The sequence below is a fragment of the Prionailurus viverrinus genome, chromosome B3 (genome assembly GCF_022837055.1).
Source record: "Prionailurus viverrinus isolate Anna chromosome B3, UM_Priviv_1.0, whole genome shotgun sequence".
In the NCBI taxonomy this organism is placed as follows: Eukaryota; Metazoa; Chordata; class Mammalia; order Carnivora; family Felidae; genus Prionailurus; species Prionailurus viverrinus.
In genome coordinates, this window is record NC_062566.1 from 42,600,523 (window position 1) to 42,613,177 (window position 12,655).

The following is a 12,655-nucleotide window of genomic DNA, read 5'->3' on the forward strand; positions in this document are numbered from 1 at the left end:
AATGACTTACATTTGATACTATGTAGACAGCTAAGAAGTATAATACTAAGGGACTTTAAAAAAAAAAACAGTATAATATAACAAACTGAATTGGGCCAGAACATTCTCTGATAAGGGAGCTCTTAGGATCACACACACCATCTATCTTAATTATATACCTGTCCAAAAGATAGAACACAAGAGGAAGAATGAAGTTTTAACGAGCTTGGAGGGCAATAAAACGGTTACCTTGTTATAAACTTTGGTTGTTATGTGCCAGCAGGGACAAAGTATTTGTTTTCTATTTTAAATTTTGTTTTCATAAAGCAAGGAATTTGCAAGGACTTGCAAGGAATGATAAAATGGGAAAAGATTTTTCAAAGGGGGATACTTTACTGCTTCTGAAATGTAGCAGCTGCGAGTGTCCATATTGCTCAGTCTATATTTCTTTCTTTAGCTGTTCTGCTTGTATGAGAGGTACTTAATAAACTCGATAGTTTTCAGAACATTGTGTTTTGGTGAAAATTTTCTGGAGAATGGATGGTTATGGCTGCACAGCAGCGTGATGTACTCGATGCCATTGAAAATGGTGTATATGGGGATTTTTATGTTTATAGATTTCACCACAATTTTAATAATAATAATAATAGTAACAATAATAATAGGCCCCTAAGTCCAGATTGTAGGGGGAAAAACACAAAACCATTTTGTTTGTGGTTTTGATTGTGTGTGTGTGTGTGTGTGTGTGTGTGTGTGTGTGTGCGTGTGTACTCCACTTTTCCTATGACAAAAGGAAAAGAAAAGATGATTTACATATATTTAAAAAGAGTTTTCTGGCTGATGAAAATGTCAAATATGAGCATCAGTGCATGTTTAGGATGTTGTAGACTAGTAAAAGTCACTAAGAAAGAGGGGAAATTTGAGTCTGGGTTTTACTTTATTTTTTTAATTTTTAAAAAAAATGTTTATTTTCCTTTGAGAGAGAGGCAGAGGCGCTATTGGGGGAGGGGCAGAGAGAGAAGGAGACACAGAATCAGAAGCAGGCTCCAGGTTCTGAGCCAACTTCAGCTCAGGTCGTGATCTCACCATCTGTGGGTTTGAGCTCCACACTGGGTTTTGTGTTGACGGCTCAGAGCCTGGAGCCTGCTTCAGATTCTGTGTGTGTCTCTCTCTCTCTGTGCCCCTCTCCTGTTCACACTCTGTCTCTCTCTAAAATAAATAAACATTTAAAAAATATTTAAAAAAAGAAAAATCCTCAACGAAGTATTAGCAAATCAATATAGCATTGGATTAAAAGAATTATACATCACAGGGACGCCTGGGTGGCTCAGTCAGTGAAGTATCTGACTTTGGCTCAGGTCATGATCTCGCTGTTTTCAAGTTCTAGCCCCACATCAGGCTCTGTGCTGACAGCTCAGAGCCTGAAGCCTGTTCCGAATTCTGTGTCTCCCTCTCTCTCTGCCCCTCCCCTACTCATGCTCTGTCTCTCCCTCTAAAAAATAAACATTAAAAAAAATTATACATCACAACTAAGTGGGAATTATTTCAGGTATGCAAGCCTAATTCAACATTTAAAAATCAATCGAGTCTATCACATCAACAAGTTAAAGAAGAAAATTATATAATCAAGTCAATTGTTTAGGAAAAAGCATTTGACGAAATCCAATATCCATTCATAATTAAAAACTCTCAGCAAACTAGAAATAGAAATTTCCTGAACTTGGTAAAGAACATATACAAAAAACCTACAGCTCACATCATCATATTTAATGGTGAGAAACTGGATGCTTTCTCCCTAAGATCAAGAACAAGGCTAGGATGTCTCTTCTCACAACCCTGAGTCAATATTGTACTGGAAGTTCTAGTCAGAGCAATCAGAGAAGAAAAGGAAACAAAAGACATAGAGGGGTGCCTGGGTGACTCAGTCAGTTAAGCATCTGACTCTTGATTTCTGCTCAGGCCATCATCTCACAGTTTGTAAGACTGAGTCCCAAGTCAGGCTCTGCACTGAGTGTGGAGCCTGCTTGGAATTCTCTTTCTCCCTTTCTCCCTGCCCCTCCCCTGCATGCTCTCTCTCCCTCTCTCTCTCCCTCTCTCTAAATACATAAACATTTTTTTAAAATCAGGAAATTAACATGGATACAACACTCCTATATAATCTACAGACCTTATTAAATGTACACCAATTGTCTATCTAATGTCCTTTTTCTTCTGCAGGATCCTTTAGGATTCCCCATTGCATTTAGTCGTGTTTCCTTGGCCTCCTCTGCTCTATGATGGTTCCTCAGTCTTTCCTTATCTTTATACATTCATATTGATCTCTCAGATTCCAATCCAACACCACAGGGTTCATTCCAGCCTCCCCTCTTCTCTTATTTGTAACTTCTTTCTCTGACAGTGACAAATCTGGCTGTCAACATCTACAATATATTTACTTATTTGTTCAGCCTTAGTCTCCACATAAAGTAGTTTCAGAATTGTTAACCTAGAGAAATTTAGTAGGAGTACAGAATTGATGTACGGTTTCTTTGTCTTTAGCCTTTTAGTATCTAGTCAAAATTCTATTTTCCAAAGGTTTTTAGGTTAGTTCTTTTCTTCCCCCACCCCTTTCAGTGGGGTTATATAATTCACTTGTATGGGGTTCATTTGTAACAATCTGTGTTCTATTTGGGGAACACACATTCTGCTTAATTCTTTTTTTAATTTACATATAGTAAAATTCACTCTATGTGCTTTGCAGTCCTATGGGATCTGACAAAGGCACAGGGTCATAGCTATCACCACAGTCATGAAATGAACAGTTGCATACCCCATCCTAAAATTCCCTCATGCTGCCCCTTTGTAATTAACCCCTCCCCACACCCCCTATTTCTGGCAACCACTGATCTGTTTTCTGTCTCTATAGTTTTGCCTTTTCAAGAATGTCATAAGAGTGAACTCATGTAATAACTTGGGGATAGCTAGCTTTGGGGATCTGGCTTCTTTCACTTAGCAAAATACATTCATTTTACTCAATGGGTCACGATCCACTGTTATAGTTATTTATTTTGTTGTTCAAATTCCCCAGACTTGGCTATTGAGAGCCCTTTCAAGTTGGTTCCTGTGATCTTTTGACATGTCCCCATCATGTTTTGAGGACTTCCTTCCTTCCTGGCACCACGAGCTGATCCTAGTTTATTTTGTATTTTCCCTTTTTCAAGGGAAATCCCAGCCCACTTTTTCAAGAAGCCCTTGTACCTGGAGAATCCACTCTAGAGGGCCAGACATCCTGTCCTCCCAGAAGAGGACCTGGGGAAAACTGACTCATCCACTGCAGTGCCTGAGAAAGGGAAGCGGAGGATTCTTCTCATCAGAAGGCCCTGAGGTGGCAGGATAGAGGAGCTGAGTCAAGATGTGGGCTGTCTATGCAAATCAGGCCGTTGGAGGGCTCATACCCGTGTTGACATTGTGCATCTATGGCTCCTGTGATTCTTGGCAAGATTTCCAAAACAGCATTATGCATGGAAGTCTGTCAAAGGTTTTCAAATACAATGCTAAGTCTAGGAAGTCCCCCTTCATCATGGCATGCAGTCTGGCTGCCTTTATGCCACTGTCCGTGTGCTCCCAGCCATTGGTAGTCACATTAGAATAGTTACAGGAGAGACGCCTGGGTGGCTCAGTGGTTAAGCCTTCGACTTCATTCAGCTCAGGTCATGATCTTCCAGTCTGTGAGTTTGAGCCCCGCGTCAGGCTCTGTGCTGACAGCTCAGAGCCTGGAGCCTGCTTCAGCTCTGTGTCTCCCTCTCTCTGCCCCTCCCCTGCTCATGTTCTGTCTGTCTGTCTCTCTCTCTCTCTCAAAAATAAACATTAAAAAAAAAAAAAAGACTATTACAGGACTTTCTCATCAAAGCACCTCAGTTGAGGAACCTCTTGATGTCTACATAAAAACTATGTTTAAGACTTACTTTAAAAATATGGGATTCTCTCAAAACCCCTTGCTAAAGCAGTTTGCATTAGGAGCTGGCTGTGATAGTTCCCTGAGGTTGCTATGGGAACTGGTGTCTGTGAATTTCAAGTGCCACCTAGTTAGCAGCTGGCTGTTAGCAACTCTTTGGAAGGAGGCATGTTTCACTCTTGGAAAGTGAAACATTTTTTTTTCCTTTGGGTTGTGAGCAATTAGCCAAGGGGGTTTCACTCAGGAAAGAGATACTGTGTGACTGGATTCGCTCCCAGCTGTGGCATCCTAGAGGGGGTGAGGGGGGTCAGACTTGCTCATGGAGGGGACGCATCGGCTGAGGCTAATGTCTCTGCTTTGATGCAGGGAAGCCGCGTGTAGCCTGCAGGGTGTATGAATGTTGCAAGGGCAGGGGGAGGTGTAGGTAGCAAGAGCCACACTGGGCACCACGGTGCCTGCTGGCATCCCTTCCCTGCCCAGGGTCTGGTACCGAAGACCAGATTGCTGACTCCTCTGCCTTAAATCCTGGGCTGCGGTCCAGATACCTGTCTCCAGGTGCTCTTGAGGTCATTAACAGTCCCTTCAGATGAGTTGCATTTGTTGGCCGACCTGATGCTGGCATGGCACGTTCCTGTGTTCTAGGTGTGACCCAGAAGCTCTTGTCCCCAAGAGCCTAAGCCCATGTGGTCAATGCCAGTTCAGCCGGGACTTGGGTTCCTGGGATCATCAGGCCTCCGTAAAACCCAGCCCTGGGGTGCTGTTTCCTGCACAATGGGTGTCACGGCCACTTGCGCAGGTAGCAGCCTCCCTGGCTGAGCGCGCGAAGAGCACCCAGTGAGATTAAAGGCTGCATCAGTGGCTGGGCCAGGGATGTGCTCCAGAGGTCTGGGCCACAGGGCAAGCGGGGACCAAGGGAGGAGGCAGGTGAGGATTATACCTCACACAGGCACCAGGGCCGACAAGTTGTGAGAACACGAGGAGTCAGTGAGAAAGTGGGGAGATGGGTCAGAGCGGCAAATGTGTGAGGAGAGCAGCTTTCCTGGACCAAGGCCTGGGTTTGTCCGTTTGGGCTCCTAGAAGAGAGACAGAGGAGGGAATTCGTAAGTGTCTTACCTGTGCGCTTCTGGAGGATTTGGGATGCAGAGCTGGCCCGAATGCCCACGGCTGAGATCCCAGGACTTTCTGAAAGTGTCGTTTGGCACTAAGATGGAATTCAGCATCAGTTAGGACAAAGCATCTTCTAGTATAACAATCAAGCACCCACGGATGTTGTGGCTCTTTAGAGTCACTATTAAGTAAACTAGATTTTATAAATCACAAAGCAAAGAACAAGAGTGATGACTGTCATCTAAGGCAGTGGTTCTCAACCCTGACTGCATGTCAGAAGAACCTGGAAAAGTAGAGTCACTTTTTAAACCAAATGATTTTAACCCAATGTTTCAATGGCTCTGGGGTCTAGCCTTGGGTTTTAAACATTCTCTGAGTGTTTCTTTTTTTTTTTTTTTTTTTTTTAAGTTTATTTTTGAGAGAGACAGAGCATGAGCATGAGCATCAGAGGGGCAGAGAGAGATGGGGACACAGAATGTGAAGCAGGCTTCAGGCTCTGAGCTGTCCGCACAGAGCCCAACGTAGGGCTTGAACCCACGAATGGTGACATCATAACCTGAGCCAAAGTCAGATGCTCAACCAACTGAGCCACCCAGGGGCCCCTCTCTGAGTTATTCTAACGGGTGGCTGGAGCAGAGAACTCCTGCTCTAAGATAAAACATCTGTAATCTAAAAATAAAGAAATAAAGAAATAAACGTAAACCATGTGAGTATGACAAGTATTACCATCACATGGAGGTCGCATGCCACAATTTGGTTCAGTCCTTCACTACTAGAGGAAAATTTCCTCTAAGCTGAATCTGTACTTAGATATAGGATGACTCTCTGAAAACAAAGGTGAGAGGATCTGGAAAATATATGGTGCCATGAATATCTTCCAATACTTGTGACACTGTTCTTACAGTAGGTAATAACACAGTGTTTTATTTTCTTCCCATTGATTCAGTGGTTGCCCCTAACACCGAATGGAGAAGCTGGACCCAGAGGACATACACTGCTCGGAGGAAATGTGAGATACAGATTAAAAGTTCTGCTGCAAACATCACCATGGGCCGGGGGGAGTATCCTGCTCTGATCCTGAGCAAAATTGTGAAGCAGGAGTCCCTGCCACATACCTCGTGGCTGAGAACGGGCATGGTGCCCTCCCAAGGTGAGGAGGATGCGCTGGGTCTAGGCAACAATGTCTACCATGACTTCCCAATTGAGCCTGTGGGCAGGGGACTCATGAAAAACAAGGGAGCCCCAGAAAGGGTGGTGAAGCAGAGTTGATGAAGGCCTCAGGTGCAGACTAGTTAATGACCTTGGCATTTGAGATTAATGGTATTAGACTTTACAAGTGTGACCAGTTGTAAGGGGGAGACTCACCCAGTGGTGGCTGTTGGGAGAGAAAAGGAAGTCAAGGGACGTGTTCATGAATCAACTTAAAAGTTACCCAAACATTAGAGGCATCAAGCCTGACATCCTTACTTAAGAGGCATGGAAATTGAGCCACTGGAAGGTGAGGGGACTCATCCATGCTCACACAGCCAGCTGGGGCCTGGAAGGACCAGATGCCCACTACTTCATCTCAGTCAGTCCTGTCGATTCTCAAAGCACTTCTTGAGTCCTGGGCATATGACATCACATAGATGATGGGGGTACAGCAGAAAACCTGTCACCAAGGAGACCACGGTCAACTCACACATCTGTGATGGTTTCTTATTGTACTGTAACAAATTACCACAAACTTGGTGGCTTAAAACAACACAAACTCGTCATTTTATAGTTCTGTGGTTCACAAATTCCATGTGGGTCTCACTGGCCTAAGATCAAAGATTTGGCAGGGCTGTGGTCCTTTCTGGAAGATCCAGGGAATAACCCATTTCCTTGCTTTTTCAGCTTCTAGAGGCGACCCACATTCCTGGCTCATGGCCCTCTTTCCCCATCTCGCAAAGCCAGTGACGTCAGGCAGAGATCTTCTCACACTGCCCTCCTCTGCCCTCCTCTTCTGTCCCCCTCTTCCACTTTTAGGACCCTAGTAATTACACCAAGCCCAACCTGATAATCCAAGATAATTTCCCTATCTTAAGGTCAGTTGATTCAGAACCTTAAATCCCCTTTGCCATGTAACAACACATTCACAGGTTCCAGGGATCAGGGCATGGACATCTTTGGGAGACCATTTATTCTGCCTGACCCACTTCCCATGAGACTGTGTGACAACCTGGTTGGCAAGAGAAGGTCTAGGACTCAGAAAGTTCAGGAGGGTTGAATGAGGTGTCAGAAGAAAACTGCACTTGGTGCTTGTCACAGCCTGGAACTTTCATGCATAAACAAGGGGCCTTGGAAGGGAGGCCTGAGCATAAAGGATCTGTGTATGCCTCCCTCACCTAATAAAGCACAGGGTGTTTCCCAGAAAGTGGAAATGTTATGCGGGGTCGGGGAGGCCAAATTCTCTCTCAGGGCCAGAGGCGTTGTGTCTGGAATGAACCAGAAGTTTAAAAGCTAACCTGTTATGAAGTTGGCCAAGAGCAGAGAAGGACAAAGCTCCTGACCCTGCCCCCACTGCAAACTGCCTTGCATAATTCTGAGCAAGCAACGAGAAGGTTTAGCCACTGGAGAGAATGTCCCCATTGCAGGTGGACAGTCATAGAAACTTCACCTGAAAGGATAGATTTAAAATGAAAATAATCTTCCAGCTGGTCTCCCTGTCTTCAGCTGCCCCCAACCCCCGACCTCCCTGCGGCCCCAGAGATCCTTCCAGAGGGCACACTTGAGCACGTGAGTCCAGCTTACACCCTCCGCCCTCCAATAGCTTTCCGTATCCTTCACAATAGAGGCCTACGCTGTATTGAATTGGAGGGCAGTCAAGTCCCGTCACCGCATGGGACCTGCACTTCCCTGCAAGCAGCTCGTGTTCCTAAAAACACAACCATCTTTTCAACTTCAAGGCCTCTGGAACAAACTGCCTTCCTTCTCTTTCTGGAAAACTCTAATTCACCTCTCAAGACCAAATATCACTTCCTCAGGGATTCCTGCAGGAGCTGAGTGGCTGCCTCTCACTTGCTCTCACTGTTCACGGTGCCATTTTCCTGCAACGCTGAGCACTTGAAGGTCAAGGGGTTGTCATTTTCCTATATTTCCCCAGGGCCTACTGAGCAAGGGACCTGGCCCAGCTGGTGCTCCCGAAATGTTTGTAACACGAAGAAGGATTATAGAAGGTTGGCATGCTCTGCTTTCCCAGTTCCCCAGGAATTAGAAATCTGGAAGTAGAGCCTGAATGAGTTTCACTAATGTGTGAAATTGGACTAAGTCTGCAGTTAAAAGAAAAATCACGTTGGCATTTCTGATAGATTGATGGAATTCATGACCACAGTTAATGGCCCCCCTGCATCCACCCCTTGACTTCACGATTTTGTAACTCCTCCCATTAAGAGGTGGGGTATGTTTTTTCTCCTCTTGAATCGGATCTAGCCTTGTGACTTTCTTTGTCCAACAGAATGTAACAGAAGTGGTTATGTGCCATTTTTAAAAAATTTTTTAAATATGTTTTCTAATGTTTATTTGAGAGAGAGAGACAGAGAGCGAGCACGTATTTGAGTGGGGGAGGGACAGAGAGAGGGAGACACAGAATCCCAAGCAGCCTCCAGGCTCTGAGCTGTCAGCACAGAGCACGATGCAGGGCTTGAACCCATGAACCATGAGGTCATGACTTGAGCAGAAATTGGACGCTCAACTGACTGAGCCACCCAGGCACCCTTGAATGTTGTGTGCCATTTAGAGTCCAGGCCTCAGGAGGCTCTGAATGTTTTCTTAGGACCCCTGCCTCAATTATGAAAACAAGTCTGGACCAATCTGCTAGAGGAAAAGAGAACAACGGGCTAGTCTAGGGAGTAGAGGCAACTCATCCTACCCGAATCCACTAGCCTCAGCTCCGGAAACAGCTGGCCACAGAGTATGCCCAGCTGAGTTCAACCAAACCTGGCCCAAATCACCAGAACCACCCATCCAACCTGTAGACATATGAGCAATAATAAATGCTCGTTGTTTTAAGCTGTTAAAATTGGGGACGTTTTGTTACACAGCATTACTGTGGCAATAGATAACTGGTACAGGACAGCTCATGACTGAGAAGCAAATGAGAAATGAATGTGTGGCTGTGGTGGAGTGGATAGAAGAGGGTCAAGGAAACCCATCTTCTTTATTGTTTTAATTATTAAAGTTTCATTCTAGGGAAAATGAGTTCCTTTCCTCCGTTGATCTATCCGCACTAAGACGGCTTTTCATTTGCTTCTTCCTTGTGTTCACTTGGGGACTAGAAGCAGGAATGGGCTCCAACACAGTATTTTCCTGAGTGGAAATAATTAGTTCAATGTTTCCTGAAATAAGGAAGCCACCAGAGGCCTATTTTTTTTAACCTGCCTAATGGATCTGGTATTAGCATTCTGCGTGCTGGTTTCAGGAAGAAGTGACAGGCCTGGTGGAAAAGATCACTTGAGGAAAGCTGTGTTTGGAACATCAAAAATAAAAGCAAAGATAAGAGTCAGTCTGCCCCTGCAGTTTTGATGAAAGTGGAAGTGAGAATTCAGTCAGGGAGCCAGGGGGCTGGAGTCTGAAGGGACATGGGGCAGGGATGGTCGACTGGAGGCATCATGGAGACCTGGAGGTGTGATTGCCAGTTCAGCACATCACATTCTGAGCACATTCATTTCTGTCTCGGATGGGCAGGTTCACCTTGCTCCTCACATTCCCTCCTTATTGGGACTCATTTGAGGCTAATTTGGGAATTGCCTCAACACACACTTCAGAAATTTCCATAACAAAAATGAGGAAGAACGACCCAGGGGTTGCTCCTGCCCCTGAAATGTATCTACCACTCCAAACCCACCTGGAATCTCACCACTTCTGTCTCCTATCCAGAAGGGCTCCCCCACCCCTTAATCCCTCTAACACACCAGCGGGCTGCAGGCACACATCTGGCCTCAAGTATAACTTGAGTGTGATCCAACTTGCCAGACCTTTAACATTGGCTTAGCTACTGCAGGTGCAAATGCTCAACATTTAAACTGAATAAATAAACTTTGGAGGGGGAACTTGGGAACCCCACACTTCGTCTAACATTGTCCGTTGTCCGTGGGAGATGTGTTCCCCATTCTTAAACAGCCAGCGTACAAATGATCTTTTCTTGGGGCACAAGCCATTTCCCAGGTGGATCATCTCCGAGCAGAGGAGAAGCACACCTCGCTGTGGGGCCCTTTGATTCTGGTTAAGCTCCACATTCAAGACGGTCTGCACGATTTATCTGTTCTCTGGTTCAGGTCACTCCTTTCATCACAATTTTCCCCAACTGCTGAGTCAGAAATCACCTCTCCCTTTCCTACACTGCAGTGAGCTCTCAGCTACTTTTTCCTCATCCTCCTCATACACCTCGGCTCTTTGTTTTCTGAAGCGCTCTGGTGACCATAGGGCCATGGGTTAGAATCCTTGCTCCACAACAGTGGAGGCCACACGTGATCGCCTGCTCTTACCTTAGTCCACAAAAGCCAGCTTTCTTCCTGTGGAAATAGCGGTGAGGCCAGGCCTAGATGGCCACAGCCACTGAGAGCACTACCTCCTGGGATGAGTCACAGGACAAGGGGCAGGGAGGCAGTATGGGAGAGTGGAAATGCGTCAGCCTCAGTGCAGGCAGCAGATCAGCCAAAGCAAGACTGTCAGGTCCAGTCCACAGCTGAGAGATGTGCCTGACAGCCCACCTCAGCAATTGGTTTGCCTGTGATTTTTCTCTTTCATTTCCCCCTTTCTTATTTCCTTTGAAATAACAAACAGGGAAATATGGAAAATTCCAAACCCACAGAAGTAGGAATATATAATGACCCCACCCCCACCCCCATGCCTGTCACGCAGTTTCCACAATTGTCTATTTCTGGCCAATCTCATTTTATCCACACTGGCACTCGCTTCCCTCTCTCCTGATTATTTGGAAATAAATCCCAAGCATCACATCTTTTTTGTTTTATTTTTTGGTAAATATTTCAGTAATTCTAAAAGATAAGGACTCTTAAAACATACACACACACACACACACACACACACAAACACAACCAAAAAAAATGCTATTACCAAACCTGAAAAGATCCAATAAAATCCCCATCAAAATTCCAGTGGATGGAATTTTGTATGGGACCACAAAAGATCCCCAACAACCAAAGCAATCCTGAGAAAGAAGAGCAAAGCTGGAGGCATTGCACTTCCTGATTTCAAAGTATATTATAAAGCTATAGTAAAGAAACAGAACAGTATGGTACCGGCACAAAAACAGACAAATAGATCAATGGAACAGAATTACAAGCCCAGAAATAAACTCATATATATATGGCTAACTAATATTTGACAAGGGAGCCAAGAATACTCAATGGGAAAGGATAGTCTCCTCAATAAATAGTGTTAGGACCTGGATAACCACATGCAAAAAAATGAAATTGAATGCCTATCTTACACCACTCACAAAAATTAACTCAAAACGGATTAAAGCCTTAAACATAATATCTGAAACCATAACACTCCTAGAAGAAAACTTAGGGAAAAAGCACCTTGACATTGGTCTTGGCATGACTTTTTGGATATCACAAGCAATAAAGGCAAAACCCAGTAAGTAGAACTATATCAAACTAAAAAGTTTCTGCTAAGCATACACCCAAGAAAAATGGAAACACGTTTAACACAAAAAACTTGTGCATGAGTATGCACAGCACTGTTATTCATAGAAGCCAAAGGATGGAAACAACCCAGATGTCCAACAATTGATGACTAGATAAATAAAATGTGGTCTTTTTATACGGTGGTTTATGACTTGGGAAGAAAAAGAAATGAAGGACTGATACAAGTTACACCATGGATGAACCTTGAAAACCCAACCTAACAGACCTCCAATGAGTCTGTTTATTTTTTTTATTTTTTTTTTTTTTATGAAATTTATTGACAAATTGGTTTCCATACAACACCCAGTGCTCATCCCAAAAGGTGCCCTCCTCAATACCCATCACCCACCCTCTCCTCCCTCCCACCCCCCATCAACCCTCAGTTTGTTCTCAGTTTTTAAGTCTCTTATGCTTTGGCTCTCTCCCATTCTAACCTCTTTTTTTTTTTTTCCTTCCCCTCCCCCATGGGTTCCTGTGAAGTTTCTCAGGATCCACATAAGAGTGAAACCATATGGTATCTGTCTTTCTCTGTATGGCTTATTTCACTTAGCATCACACTCTCCAGTTCCATCCACGTTGCTACGAAAGGCCATATTTCATTTTTTCTCATTGCCACGTAATATTCCATTGTGTATATAAACCACAATTTCTTTATCCATTCATCAGTTGATGGACATTTAGGCTCTTTCCATAATTTGGCTATTGTTGAGAGTGCTGCTATGAACATTGGGGTACACGTGGCCCTATGCATCAGTGCTCCTGTATCCCTTGGATAAATTCCTAGCAGTGCTATTGCTGGGTCATAGGGTAGGTCTATTTTTAATTTTCTGAGGAACCTCCACACTGCTTTCCAGAGCGGCTGCACCAATTTGCATTCCCACCAACAGTGCAAGAGGGTTCCCGTTTCTCCACATCCTCTCCAGCATCTATAGTCTCCGGATTTGTTCATTTTGGCCAC

The 12,655-nt window shown here is 44.5% G+C and overlaps 1 protein-coding gene across 1 annotated transcript in view; it reads right to left on the reverse strand.

Moving 5' to 3' along the window:
• Positions 1 to 12,655, reverse strand: part of CGNL1 (cingulin like 1) — a 201,394-nt gene that overhangs the window by 170,348 nt on the left and 18,391 nt on the right. The gene's annotated exons all lie outside the window — the stretch shown is intronic.